Source organism: Morone saxatilis, unplaced genomic scaffold (genome assembly GCF_004916995.1).
Source record: "Morone saxatilis isolate NCDOM2014 unplaced genomic scaffold, NCSU_SB_2.0 Contig2, whole genome shotgun sequence".
Taxonomy (NCBI): Eukaryota; Metazoa; Chordata; class Actinopteri; family Moronidae; genus Morone; species Morone saxatilis.
In genome coordinates this window covers 12,944,065-12,959,224 of record NW_023339762.1, presented here as the reverse complement: position 1 = coordinate 12,959,224, position 15,160 = coordinate 12,944,065, and positions in this window count along the sequence as shown.

Here is a 15,160-nt window from a genome sequence, read left to right as displayed (position 1 = left end):
CTTTTACAAAGTTAATAATTTTAGTTTTTGCTGACATTGTTGGAAATGTGTAAATCCAAGTATATGGCAGACACTAATTCTATCTGCTTATTATTGAGGTGGTGTTGTACTGGACTACATTTTTTGTCCTCTGTATTTACATTCATGAGTAGGGCAGAATATTAGAAATACACCCAGTATAACATCACCACTAACAATAAACCCAGTGCTAAAAATAATTAGATTAACACCTTTATGACAGCATTCAAAACTGAACATTATACAAGTAGATTGTATGGCAGAACAGTTGAACTGGATTGTATCACAGTGTACAGGTGTACCTGATAATGTGGACATTGAGTGTATATCTCAATTGTGAATCGAGATGTTTGTCACTCCTACATCTCTGTGCTGAGCTTGTCAGAGGTTTGTAGGGAGTGACAAGGTCAGAACCACGCAGCGAACCCTGTACAGTTTGTTCTCTGAATTCACATAATTTGTTTCATGTGAGTAATGTGCCTATAATAGTGTCAGTGCAATTATGTATTTATATTCAACATTCAAAGATACAAGGCTAGAAGGTCTCACATATGCCTTGAGCGTTTAACACTTTTCCTTTACTTTAATTCCTGTTTCACATAACTTTCTTTATTTTTCTTAATCCTCAGCTCCATAGCCATAAATAAGAAGCACACATGTTTGTGGTCATGTTGATGCTGGAGTTTTGAGCAGGGCGATTGAGGAAATCCATAGGGATGAATTTTCCTCTTCAAAAGAGACGGGCATGAATGTAATTATCGCACAACAATGCTTATAATTAGCGAGTACAAGCTGGTGCACTTTAGCACAATGACGAACCTTGCTCCAGATTCTTTTCTTCTTGTTAAAATGTTCATTATCATATGATGAACTGTGGACCTTCGTCTTCCTGCCCCATCTCACTCTGTTTATTTTTCTGTCACTACCGATAACCCCTTTCTTGTTCTCTTCCTTCTTTTCTTCTTTATGCCTTTCTGTTCTTCAAAAGGAATGTTTACCATGCTGTTTCTGTCTGTCCTCTCTCTCACTCTCTCCCACCACTTACTGTACCCCTCAGTCTCCTCCCTCTATCCCTCCCTATTCTTATTAAAAACTCTCCCACTTTAGTATCACCCTGGCTCAGGTCCCACTTGCCTCCACACACTGATCCGAGGCATCTTCCAGGCGCTTTGACTCCTCCCCGTCCTCCATCCCTCCCTAACTCCTCTCCCCATCCTCCCTCTCTCCTCCCTGCTCTCTCTCTCTCGCTCTCTCTCTGGCTGGCTTGGCATGTAAGGAGTGACGCACAGCCCTGCTGTCAGGGAGAGATAGCAGACTTGACTCTGGCTGTGACGTCACCAGGTTATCTCCAAGCAGTCCCTCTGCAGAACTCAGACCTGCTACACACACAAAAATACACACACACACACTTGCACCAGTAGTATTTGGCTGCACATAAGCACACCCGTCATGATTATAGTATATTAGAAATGCACACACATGCACTCACATTTCACACCTCCAAAATCCCAAACCAATTATCAGTAAGCATGTATTAGCACTACACTCTTGCATGCCAGTTATACTCAGTGTCAATCTCTTACACATCTACATGAAATTATTACCATGCAAGATTTACCCTTTTTCTCGTGTCTGCAGCTACAGTGAAATGCTCGTTCCTTGGACTTTTAATTCAAACAACCACCCAGGAACATAACTGTTCATATTCTGTTCTTGTAGTATGTTACAATCAGGCATACTGCATATGTAAAAATGATGACTTTGAGAAAATCTCAAATGATTAATGAAATCTTGAAAACTGAATGTTTGAGTGAGGATATGTTAGGAGTGTGAGGACATTTGGAATCCAAATATAAAAGATATGTTCTTTTATTTCTTTCCTTTATTTTCACAGCTTTATACATGTATGATCATTATAATTACCAAAACATGCCATATAACTCATCCCAAAACATACAAAACCAAAAATATCTAGGGAAAATGACGACTAGGTGATTATTTACTATATATATTTATTATGTTTGAAATACTACTGACAAATATAAAAAGAAATACCATGTACAAATTATTAAATTCATTCATATTAGATATAGTTTTATGTAGTAGTAGATATATTCTAAATGCAATATGACACATTTCATGCGCAATTAATGCTGCTTTACAAAAAAACTAACTAACTAACATTTGTTTTCATTATTAGGTAGTATGTTGATTATTTTCTGGATCAACTGAAAACCCAAGGTGATATCTTCAGATGTCTTTTTCTGTGCGCCCAGCAGTCCAAACACAAAACGATTGTATTTACGATATAAAAATAAATACTCACAAAGGCTGGTACTAGCAAGGGCATTTTTGTTTGCTTTAAAACTGACTCAGGAGATTAATCGGTTATGAAAATTGTTGCAGATTTGATGAAGCAAACTATTAATCAACTAATTTCTTTAGATCTAAGACAGAATAATACATAGAGACAGAATGATAACCACAGTCAATCTTTGAAAATGACATGAAAATGTATAATGAGAGCAGTAAATAGGAAAAACAAATGCAGTTTGTGATGCAGTTGTACCATTAGAGAATACAAGATAAGCTGCCAAGTGAGGCCCTGCTCCAAAGACAGATAATGGAAAAGTATCCCAGCTGTCCGACCATTATTGGGGTTAATTTGGAACCAGTGAGCTCCATTGCTGCACCATCTCCTCCGGTAATGAGAAAAGAGGTGTGCTGTCCTGTGGTGTGTTTTCACAGGTGGGCAATGGACCCAGACTATTCATGATGGATGTATAAGGAGGGACCAACCCCTGGACAGCTGTTTCATCAAGACGCTCGGCTTGTAATTAGGTTCTCTGTGTACTGGATATTAATAAGCATATAAATTCATAATTGTTCTTTGTCGTTTGTTTCTTCTCCTATTTCTCTTTTTCGTTTGTTTCTTTTTTGTTTCTTTGTTAGTTTTTTATGTTTGTGTTTCAATATTTCTTTTTTGTTCTTTCTGTTTCTCTCAACAAATGTAATTTTTCAAGTTGCCAAGGAGTAATATATGATATAAAAAAACGACATCTATAATAGTAATGGCTTTCCTAAGAATGGTTAAAGTGGATCAAAATTAGTTTATTCATTCAATGTCTCTTCTTCTCTTGGGGTTTAGTCCCTTATGTCCAGTTTGAACCTTCCCTAGTATGCCTTGCCTCTCATACAAAGGTAAGCTTTGTTCTTGGTCTTTGTTAATGTGACAGCATTTATCCCTGAGGTGCTGTCAAAAGTACGCCGGCTCCACAGAGAGCTCTCAGGAAGAGAAAGCTTCTTTTTTTTTCTGATAAAATTTCCAATGCCTGATTTCTCATTTTCTGTCAGTCTTAGAGTAAACCCCAACCCGAGTCCCAAACTGATTGGACCCTTTACGCACAAAGCAGAAAAAAGGGCCACACTCTCAATATTCATTTGAAGTGGAAATCAGGCAATGGTGAAGTTCAGTGGTTTGGGTGGGATGCACATGAATAAAATTGGATGGCCCGATTTTTTCCATTTCATTGAATTCAGATCAGGACATGATGCCAACTCTTAGATGTGTCACAGAATTTGGCATCGCCAGTGATGGCAGAGACAGCTGTATCCAACAGCCCCCACCTCCAGAAGTAGGAACCACCCACCACGTTGCTGCGTTTTGATCCTCCTGTTCTTTGTTATAATTTATGGATCCTTCTCTTTCATCAGATTCATAGTCTCTGCTGCTTTCTTTGAAAAGAGTGAAGAATGTTCCAAATTTCATAGTGTTGTTCTCATATTGCATACAATTGTTCCCAGGACATGTTGTCATCATAATCCTGCCTAGCACTTGGCTGAAAGGGATCCCTAGTCTTACCAGAATTGGGACAGACATACACAGGCAGATGTTTGGAGTGGTGTCTGGATGTGGCCAGGGACTATGTTAGAGCACAATAGAAACCTCAGGACAGGCTTCCCCATAGTAATGACGCTGATTATGAGCCGCTGCGTTTTCCTCTGTGTTCACCAGCTTACATCAGCCAGCCATGATGCAACATGGCAAAGGAGAAGAGGCTCACGATAGACCTTGCAATGTTGTAGAATAGTACTTTGAACATGAACTTTGTGTGAGAGCACCTTGTGACATTTGCAGCTTGTCAGGAGAGCTCAGATCAGAGTTTTCTTTTTAGGCTGGGGCACAGAGCTCATGGTACTCTGACCATTTGATCACACTCTCGCTCTGTTCACTCACTTTTAGTTGAATCTGAGCTGGAGGAGGATAAAATTACACTTGAATGTCTGAATTTAGAACTTTATCTTCTCATATTTTGGGTGGAACTGGCACTTTTTCTCCAGTTGTCAACCCTACTGTTATCCAAGAGGTTAGTGTGGGATTATTTCTTGGCTGCTCGTAGTGACTTCCCCCGATAACCACCATATCATAAAACGTCAACTTTTCAATTTTAATCTTTAGTTTTTGTAAAGGTAAATAATAAAATGAAGAACGGTATTCCTCAGAATTATTAAATATTCCTCTAACGTTTGTGTAAATCTTGTTAAGTAGAGGGTTGGTAAAGTTGAGTAGATCTTGGCTATAGTAGGTTTACAAAACAATCTTAACCAATCTCAAGGTCTTCATCAACAGAGAGAGTTCGGAAAAATCTGATAATGATATATATCAACTAATGTCAATCAGGCTCCATTGTATTGTTATAATTTTATAACAAATGAAAGAGAAAGAAATTGTATTTAACATGTATGAGTCATTGCTGGATAAATAGCACCACCAGTAGCTGTTGTACATGATTGGTCCAGCCCAAGTTATCACACAGGAAGTTGCCTACTACCCTCCGTAAATATTGTATGCTTCACAGTGACCTGACCTGTCTACACTAGTCTACACTGTAGTTACCAGTAAGATACATACAGTAACAACAATCAATCATAATCCTACATTTTTACAGAAACTTTCCATCCACTGGCTAAGTTTGAGTGCTGATTATTTGCTGAATATGTTTCTGTCCACTGTGTTTCTATTGTAGTTTGCTGTACACGAGCCTGCACTCATGCCATATTTATGCAACACACAAGGGATGAATGAAACTCTTCACATGTAGCATATGCACCTGTGGTCCAGTCCTCTTTTAATATGCAACATACACTGGTGTCTTCCATAATGCCCTGGATGCATTGACTTCTTTATCAGTGCATCTCTCCACATCATTACACCAACCGTGATTTATTGGACCCTATAAGTAATTCAGAAGCATAAACAATTCTCCATAAACAATGCATGAGTGTGACAACTGACAAAAGTCGACAGTCAACTGATTACATGGAGAATGGATGGGAGGGAATCACCTGACACAGTCACTTCCGATTACATTAGAGCTCCGTCATAATATATTCACCAGATTAGATTAAACAGATATAAAGATTTGACACTGAAAATAGATTTATGGGCACAGATGAAGAATGCTTGTTCTTTTATTTTTTAATGCTTCACCTCAAGATTCAACCCGCACTCTGTGCAGTTCTGTGAAGAAGGGATCAATTTCCACAGAATTAAATGCCAGTCCAAATTGAAGTATAACTATCCAAATAGAAAGTTTTCAGGTTCAACCCTAAGAGTTAAATGGTAATTTTATGAATTTATATCATCCAATTGTCCTGTCATATCTTATAATGTGCAGTGCAATTTGATGTTATTGGGAGATGATTTGGATTCTGGCTTATAAATGTGAAATACATACAAATCACATTGTTATAATCCATGTATTTATACTTGATCCTGAGTTCGACATTGTCTGGCCCACATGAATCAAAGAGAATAATATAAAGAGAATGAAGGAATGGGTAGAAATGGGAAAAGCTTCAAAGACACAGGACTGTGCCTTTCATATTTCTGGGTGTCTTCTTGAATGCTCAAAACATGTGACACAGCGCCAGGCAGCACCATCATCTCTTGGCATAAAGCAGGCAATGTGTTGTGAGGACATTCCTCTCTTCTTGGGATCTTGCTCACTCCTGCAGGTCTGATAAAGTGATTCATAACTCATCTGATTGTGAGTCAAAGGAAGGAGAGAGCAAAGACAGGGACAGCAACCACTATCCCTCTGTGGCCTCGGATGTGCCGGTGAGATTTTAGTTCCCTCTATTACAGTGATAAGTGAGAAAAGAGCAATTTCAAAAAGGGAGTTTGTCTCTTGAGCTCTGTTAACCTGGCAGAGGGATACGAGAGTGAAACTTTAGTTCTTCACAGTGATCAGAGGCGTCACAGGAGACACTGACACTGCCAGAGCTGGGAAACAATCTCTCTATTTTCTCGACATCAAAAGAATGTACTGTCTGCAAATGTAACAACTCTAAAGAGGACAGGAAAGAGATTAGTGTGGAGCTTAAAATGGAAGACAGATAATCGTGTCCTCAGTTTGCTTTGGCAAGATGCTTTCCTTACTTAGCCAGAGAAATCAAACAGGTCAATGAACTATAGAGACAGATAGCCCAAAACCTGAGCCAGTTTCATCAGTCACCCTTCACCGATGGCAGATCTCCTTCCTGACTCAGTGTAATAAACTTCTGTGGATTCACATAATTAACACTGCAGTTTTACCTGATTACTACACTGTATCCATCCAATAAAAGTTGTCACCCAGTGCACTTCATTATGACAGATAGATAATAAAAACCCAAAGCGTGTCCAGACTTCATGTTCCGACAACAGGCCATTATTCCATGTTGTGTTGTTGGGGAGGATTTATTGGGCTGATTGACGAAAGATCATTATCTGGAGTTGTTTTAATATGAAAATGTCCCTGTGCTTACTCCTGCTGTCCTGTGTCTTGGAACCTTTTTTGGTTTTTTATTGCAGATTGTTACCGCACAATTGTGATTCAAACTTCTGTATAGTGATTCATGACCTTCTAAATTATTGTTAACACCTCAGGGTTCACTGAAGGCGAAGGTGTTTACATGGCCGCAGGGGCATGGCGAAAAGCCTCCCATCATAGAGAGGGGTGAGATACAAAGAACTGTAGAAATGGGGATAAAGGTTTATTTTATTTTTTTTGGACAAATTCCAGTGTGCACCCTCCAACCCGCCGCAAATGCATAATTGGGTCTGGCGCGGAAACCCGGCGTGTGCCTCTTCAAATTCAAAACATCGGTCTGCAGCAACTGTTGCCAACTCATTGGTCTGTGAAGCCCCCGACCAAATCCCTGTCTTTTCCACCTCCTTCCAAAATACACCAGTAACCAGAGAGGCGTTGTAGTTTTAAAGACAAAGAATGAGGAAGCAAATAGAAAACAGCCCATGTGTTGTACGAATGGCGACATGCAACCGCTGGAGATTACTAAACAAAAAATGTCACATGCGTCACAACTTCAGTTTCTACTGAAGCTACTGAAAAGGCTAGTAAGTGGACGTTGAGTTAATGGTGTTTTTTGGTAAAAAAAATTATTATTAAGCAAGTATTAAATAAATTATTTAAACAAATGAAGTGTGATAATAATTGCACAATTTTGTCTACATTTTCTAATTCTACACTTTCATGGGTTGCCACCCTTCATCCAGTCATCTGCTAGATAATGTCCTGGTGTTTTCAACATGACAGTGGAAGGCCAAACCCCGAGGTAGCTGTGATAAATTGCTGTGGTGCCCTCTGCACTGTTTATCCGACCTCTTCCATTTTACTACCTGCATCTATCAGGCTCACAGTAGTTAAATACTGAAGATAAAACATATAGTGCAGGGCCCACATAAAAACAGCCACTCAGCTGATTTATTAGGTTGTCCTCCACCAAAGATCTGTGATTCTCAGGGCCACAGTGCAATGAGTGCCCTGCAACATGCCATGTATCCAGTCTTGTGTCATATCCACTGACAGCTCCATTCACTGTGCCTCCTGGTAATCATTGTCACCTCCTTAATGGCTCTGTTTTTCAGTTTTGATGCATTTTCTCATGTTAGTGAAAGGTGAAGCTACTTGGGACATAGTGTTCTTTAGGTGTCTGGCTGATGTTGTACCAAAGGCCAGCCTGTGGAACATGTTGCTTCACAGTTTGCTGTGCCACAGGTGACCATGGCGCTGTCGCTTTTAATTCACTCTCTGAAATTCAAAGGGGTTTTCTGATTTGATAGGACTTGAGGACACATATCTTCTGTGACCTGCCCATGGTTAATCTGAAGCGAACACTACGATGGTTGTTTAAAATGTGTTGCCTGCAGTTCTTCTCTCCATTTGATTGACATTTAGCGATAGCAGAGGCTGATGGAAAGAGTCTGTTTGCTCACAGCGATGCAGGAGGAGGCTGGGGAGCCGGGAGAAAGAGAGGGGAAAAGATAGACAGAGAGACAGAGAGAAACTGTGAGAGCAGAGCATCCTGAACTGCGATAACCTTAAGTCCTCCTCTGATGACACATGCTCCCATCTCTGACTGGGTTGATTATGGTGACAGCAGCCTTTGCTCATCTCAGTCTAGCCTCTGCATCACATTCCTATGATGAAGACACTGGAAAGGAAAAAACAGTCTTTGTTGTTTGCTTTGGGAGCAATGCCTCTGTGTATCTATGCCTTTACTGTGACTCACTATTGAAGAGGGGTTCCTTTTCAACAGAAAGAAAAGTCTGCTTTTGAAAATATCAAATGAAAGTTGTGATATTAATATTTAAAACAGGTTGAATTTTTTATTTTGTACACCTGAATTATATATTCCAGGTAAAAATAAATAGGAATCTAACAGTTGTACAGTTACAGGGTTGAAGTAATACATAATACCTTTGCTTCACACTATTTATCTTAAATGTTAGCAATATTACTTGCAGTAGCTTTTTTATTTCTAATCTTAGTTTTCTGAAAAGAAATTAATATTCTTTTGAAAACTGACCGTGTTAATCTCTGAGGGAAGAATTACCAAACAACTTTATTTATGGGCGTCTGAGAGGAAGTAAGCAGTCTGACTTGAGATAACTTTACCAAGCTGTTGAAAGGGAGTCTCTTATCTGATTTGATAAATTCCTATCATCTGAATTATTAGGTGTAGTGTTAACTATTAAATGTGATCACGTGTGGGCTATTGATCCCTTATAGATGCTGGCGTAAAATATGTCCTTGTCTGGGGCTACATGTGTAATGCCAAGGCCTTAGTTAATGAATGGCTACAGATAGAGTTTGTGTCATTGGTTAAATCTTGAATGAAACCGTTAAAAAAATATTAAATTTAATATACTGTAATCTGTATCACTGGCGTGAGTTTGGATGTCAGGTTTCTAAAAACATTTTGCTGTGTGATCAAATGTCTGTTCTTCTACCAATTGGCTCCATGTGTGATTATGTGCCTTATCATTGTGTATATTTGTGTGTATATTTATGTATCTTTTTTTAATTCTTTTTATTAGGTCATTATCATTATATGCAACCAGCATTGTCTCCTGAGATTGAAATCCTGGCCAAAAAGGCCACACAGCTTGTTACACAAACCAACATTCACAGAGGGAAGGAAAGTAAGAACAGAAGAAGAGCTGACAGAAAAACAATAAAAGGCATTATTAGACTTAAAGTGGGGCATGTGTACAGTATACGCTGAACTACATACATTAATATGTGCGTGCTGTTTGTGCATGCATGTATATTTCAGTCTCAAGAGATTCTCCACAGCCACTGGCATTTTTACATTGCATCACGTTGTCTTATTTCATCTCTTACATGAGATTATGAAGGAAACATGGTGAGCAAGGTTATTGTTAATGCCTTTTACATTTAGTGGAATGAGATTCTTGCATGCATTTTCATTTCCATCTTGTTGCTCTTCTCATTCAGGACATTTAACATACATGCTTTCAGCTGCAGCAGACACAGAGCCGGTATATGATTAGAATCTTCCAGCCCGACCACAACCACCACTGCCGTCACCACCGCTGCCACAGTCCTTCTAAGAAAAAGATCACCTCCAAATATTATGTTATGTAACCTTTAAACAACTGCAGATTTCGCTGTCTGCTTCTTTCTTGAGAGACGCAGGACCACAAGCGTGCCTGGAGGCCAGATGCAGATGATGGTCTGTCAGTTTGCGGACCCATGGTCAGGCCATCATGATGACATTAACACTCAAAGAATGTCTGTAGCACTCACTCTCAACCATCTTTCCACCCTCAGCTCGAGCAGTGTATGCTAATTCTCCAATGCAGAATGTGGATTGTTATGAAGGATTGCTTGTACAGTATGTTAGTTAAACCGCAGCGCTCGCTCTTTAGGTAAGCCTTTCTTTTCTTTGTGGTGGATGAAACTCCTCGAATTCTTCATATAGTATTATTTATACTTAGTATAGGCAAGATTTTACATAAACCTTAAAAGTCTGCGATAGAAGAACAATATGAAAGAATTTGTACTGAATTCCTTTAGCGCCAATCAAATTTGATTTGGGTGTAAACATCTACTGAGTTATGGGTGATGTGGTGGCAACAGCAAACTATCATCCAGTTTATCAGCCAGACTATTTGAGCAATGCCGTGCAGCATCAGGGAGTGTAAGTGAGGACAGATGAAAAGAGATTTTTCATGCATCACAGAAGTCCCTCTGGATCTGCTCATGACATGCACAAGAGCTTCAAATACTTTGAGGGGGTCAAGCTCACTTCCATTGGCTCAGTCTCATCACCTGATCCAGCCTCTCCTCCTTCTCCTCTCTTTCTCTCACTGACCTTTTTTGTGATAGCAGCCCTGATATGACGAGGGTTTCATGAAAGAAATATTTAGACAGATCACAAGCTTGAGCCCGTGCTTTGAAGCCCACGATGGTGGTGTTGACAGCAGCTACTGGAGCGCCTAATTAGGCTGCAGAGGCTGCACCTCTGCGAGGGCTTCTCTGATGCAACTTTGGAAGCAACCCAGTTAATGCTACCACACAGTAACACTGTGAAGCCAGTAAAATAACTGATTAGTGTTTACACTGTGTCACTTACATCTGCAGCGTGGATTTCACTTTCAGGGTTTGATTGCTGAGCGCTTTGGAGAATAGCCGGGGAAATGTTGTTAAGTTGTTGTTACTACACTGATCTGATATTGGAGGTTAGCAGGGGTGCAGGAACTGGGATTGACGTATTGCTCATGTTTGATGTGGAGCCTGCTGAACATAAATCTTGGCTCTGCAGTTCTGTCTTGATAAAATATCAGAGGCAGGAAAGTGGAATGGCTGTCGCCTGTAAAGCCAACTTCCTGTATGCAGCCTCACTCTGCAGGGCTTGTATGAATTAAACATGGACTAGGGCCATTATAAATGACAGGGTCAGAACAGCCAAATAGGGATGTTGGAAAAACAATGCGACCAACAGAATCTATCATCTCTGCCAGCTCAGTGAAACTTTGTCAAGTAAGGCCAAGTCAGCAACTAAAAGACTGCAGCTCCAGTGAACACTAATACTGAAATGAACAGAGCCTCATTCAAGTGAGGATGACAGCAATGACTGAAGAGCAGAAATGTGACATCGGTTGTATACTGTGGTATTGCTGTTGGTATGATGTGAATGATAATCTCATAGAGTGCTTATTACCCTTAATTCACACATAAAGATACAGTACAGAACATCCCTGACAGGCTATTTGTTGTGTGCTAAAAACCTTCTAGGTCACTTACATCAGGTTTTGATTATACATTTAGGAGACACTTTTAAGGTTAGATATAAACATCAGGATTGGACTTACATTTTAACCTTTTGATATTTATAATTAATCTAAATATTTCCTATGGTTACAACTAGTGATTTTTTTACTTAGCTATTAAATAATCTCCACATTATTTTCTCATATGTCAGAAAATATTCAAAAATGACCATCACATGCAGTTTTTAATTTATTTTTATGCTTAATATTCTATTTTTTAGGTACTTGAGAGGATTATCTGCTTCACTTGGTCAAATATTATGGTAAACTAAATAAATATGTATTACATATTGTATTTTATGTAGTATATAAAGGCTTCAATGTGTGTGTTAATGGGTGAATGTGAAAGTGTTGTAAAGCGCTTTGAGTGGTCGGTAGACCAGAAAAGCGCTGCATAAATACAAGTCAATTTACCAAAATAATAATTAGTTTCTGCCCCAATTTTACATTATCTGTACTCGGCCTCTACTGTCTAGGTTAAGCCCAGCTTATGTCCAATGTCTTTCTATTATCTGTGTACATGTTCTGTGGCCTGTGAGACACTCCCCTTTCCATAAAAAATAAATCACACTTGAGAATCTAATGGATTTTCAAACAAAGCCACAGTGGCGTTTCCTGACATCATTGACTTGCTACTTGTAAGACCTCTCTTAGCTCCAAGCACCTTGTTTTAAATCTAAGATTGTCGTTTTTTTTTACTTTTAAAGAAATAAGAGCATATGGAAATGTTCATTACACAATAATCAAAAAGAAAACCTGCATTAACCTCCATCTATCAATTGTTTTAACACTTGTGTCATTGTCACAGGAGCCCTAAATGCACCGTGGTATTGTTTCCTCTCTTGGGCATTGCTTTGTCACATTTGTCCAGCGTCACCGCTGCTGATGCGGATGGCACCGCATGCCAAGGCTCTGGCAGTTCCATCTGAATCTCTCTCTGGATAAAACTTGGACTCCCCTGTTTGTTTCATTTGCCTGAGCTTTGTTATCTGGACTAGGAACAGACACGTTGATGAAGTGGACCCTTGAAAAACAGTGGAAGTTGACCAAAACACATCTGTCTCTCTTGTCGTGAAAATAAACCAAAGAAGTGTATAATTAACACGCAAACCAGGGTGATACTTACTGAGAAGTAAACACTGTTAGTTTTGTTTAGCTCTGAGACATTAACAAATTACAATAAAGTGGAAAAATCCTTTATATGATACCACATCCCATAACCGGTGCTATTTTGTTCTTCATACGTGGATAACCGAGTTTCCTTGATTTGATAATTAATAAATGTAAATGATCCTGGATTTTTTCAGGTCTTTGAAATTGGCTCATTAGCTGTTCAAGGCTTTGTTAGAGCAAAAAGACTCATGTAACATTTCCACATTAAAATGTCTATAAACATTAGACCTATGTTATTATATTTTTTGTTGAGCTGTGTACTAACATTATCCCAAATGTTTCCAGCAGGGTTCAAACCCAGAGTCATTTTGTTTGTGTAACAGTGTGTTTCACTGGTAACCTGTCAATGGCGTCATATCCCTTTTGCACACGTGTCAGCGTTGTGGTTGTCTGCCAGAAGCTGTCATAAACTGACTTTTTATCCAGTTTTAGGGCACATTTTTACATCATGGTTGTTTTTAATTATACATTCTGGATCTTGAGTTATTGGAGAAACAAGCTGAGCTAATGCTACTAACTGCTTGTACTTTGGGTCATTGATTGTCAGCCAAACAGCATTGGAGAAACACTGATTATTAAAATCCAGGTGAAATAAACAATTGGAGAGAATTGGAGTGGATCATTTACCTCCTGGTTAAAAGTTCCTGAACTAACAGTGTAGGAATCCTAATCGGGAGAAGCTGACTGCAACGATGGCAATGGCGGTGAAGACAACGACTCCCATGAAAAGGTACCTTCTCTGTAAGTTAACCAGGTGATAATTAACAAGATATTTTAAAACTCTAGTATCATAACAGTCCGGATTTGTCAAGCAGCAAAGAATGGGGTCCAGCAAAGGATAGCTGATTGTTTACACTATGGGACCAGTCATGTAACTGTTAGTTAAATCTTGGACAGTAACTTGCTTGGCAGTAATAAATCTCTCTGTCTAGTGAGAAGAATAACCTTTAATTTAAGTCTCAGAAGCAGTTAGGAGGTCAGAGCTGACAGCATAAAGCTCTGACAAGGTTTAGCTGAGGTGTTGTGTGAATATTATCTTTTCTCAAATCATAATCCACCACCAACAAAGATCTCAGTTGTAAGATGCTGTTTAGATAGAGTCCTTCTCTTTCATCTCTTGACATTATCACTTGTGCTTTCACCGCCTTTTCCCAGAAACGAATCAAGTCCCTTACAAAATGCTCTAAAAAACATCTAATTCTTCATTGCTAATCAAACAGATTTATTTGATGATTACTGCGTAGTCACACAGTTGCCAACTGGAAAGTTTCCCTTATTATTCTGGATTTGGCCCTGAAGACACAGGAGCTGACAGAAGAAACATTGGTGCTGTAACAGGGTGGCAGGGCAGCCTAGTGTTCACTGATACCCTCCCCAAACTGAAGGGTCAAGGATTTGATTTGCACACTCCCACAAATGCAGGATCACCCACAGCAGTTTGCAAAAAAAACATTTTGCCAAAGTATTGACATGGAGACGTCTACAACGTGCAAAATACTGTAAACAGATAGAATAGTAGTCTTAAATTGGTCTCGTATTGTATATATTATATTGATTATTCCTACCCTGACTTTCCTTTTCTGCTGTAACATTGTCTTATGTGTATCACAATGTGGGTGTCCTGCAGTGTTAGTATGACTGTATCTCTCACATTCTTCCTTGTCAGATAGACTATCGTCTAGTGTGGTCTGAAAGGTAAACAGGACCCAGGGGGGTCTGGGAGCTCCAGTCTGCATTCACTCCTCAGTGTCAGAGTCAAATGTTGGCTAATGGAGCCTGTCAAAATCCCTGTAGCCTAAAACCACCTGCCTTGCATGGCCTTGTGTGTGGATGTCAACTCACTATAGTAATACCCACCAGCCCTGCAGCTAGACTCAATACTGTGCTGTCACACTTGATTTATACACTAAGTGGAGAGGAATAAATGCTACAATTAATCTTAATTAAGTCTTGGTAATCCTGACAGAAGTCTATTAGCTGTGACTTGTGTGACCTCTAAATTGAAACAGGACTGCTATCATTTAGATTTGAGATGCAACTTTGTGGCAGTATTTTTGTGTTTTGTTCAATATATTTGTTATTCTGTAATTATTTGATTGTGTTTTATCATTATGATTAAGCGCTTTAGTGGTCTTAACACACACACACCCTACCCCTGCATATAGAAAGAATAAATATCAATTGATATCACTTTATAATACTTATGAATCTGAATTCCATAAAGTTCCATAGAGTCCGCCGTGTTGAACTACCATGTTTGTACCCAGAAGATAAGATAAGATAAGATAAGATATTCCTTTAATAGTCCCACATTGGGGAAATTCCAAT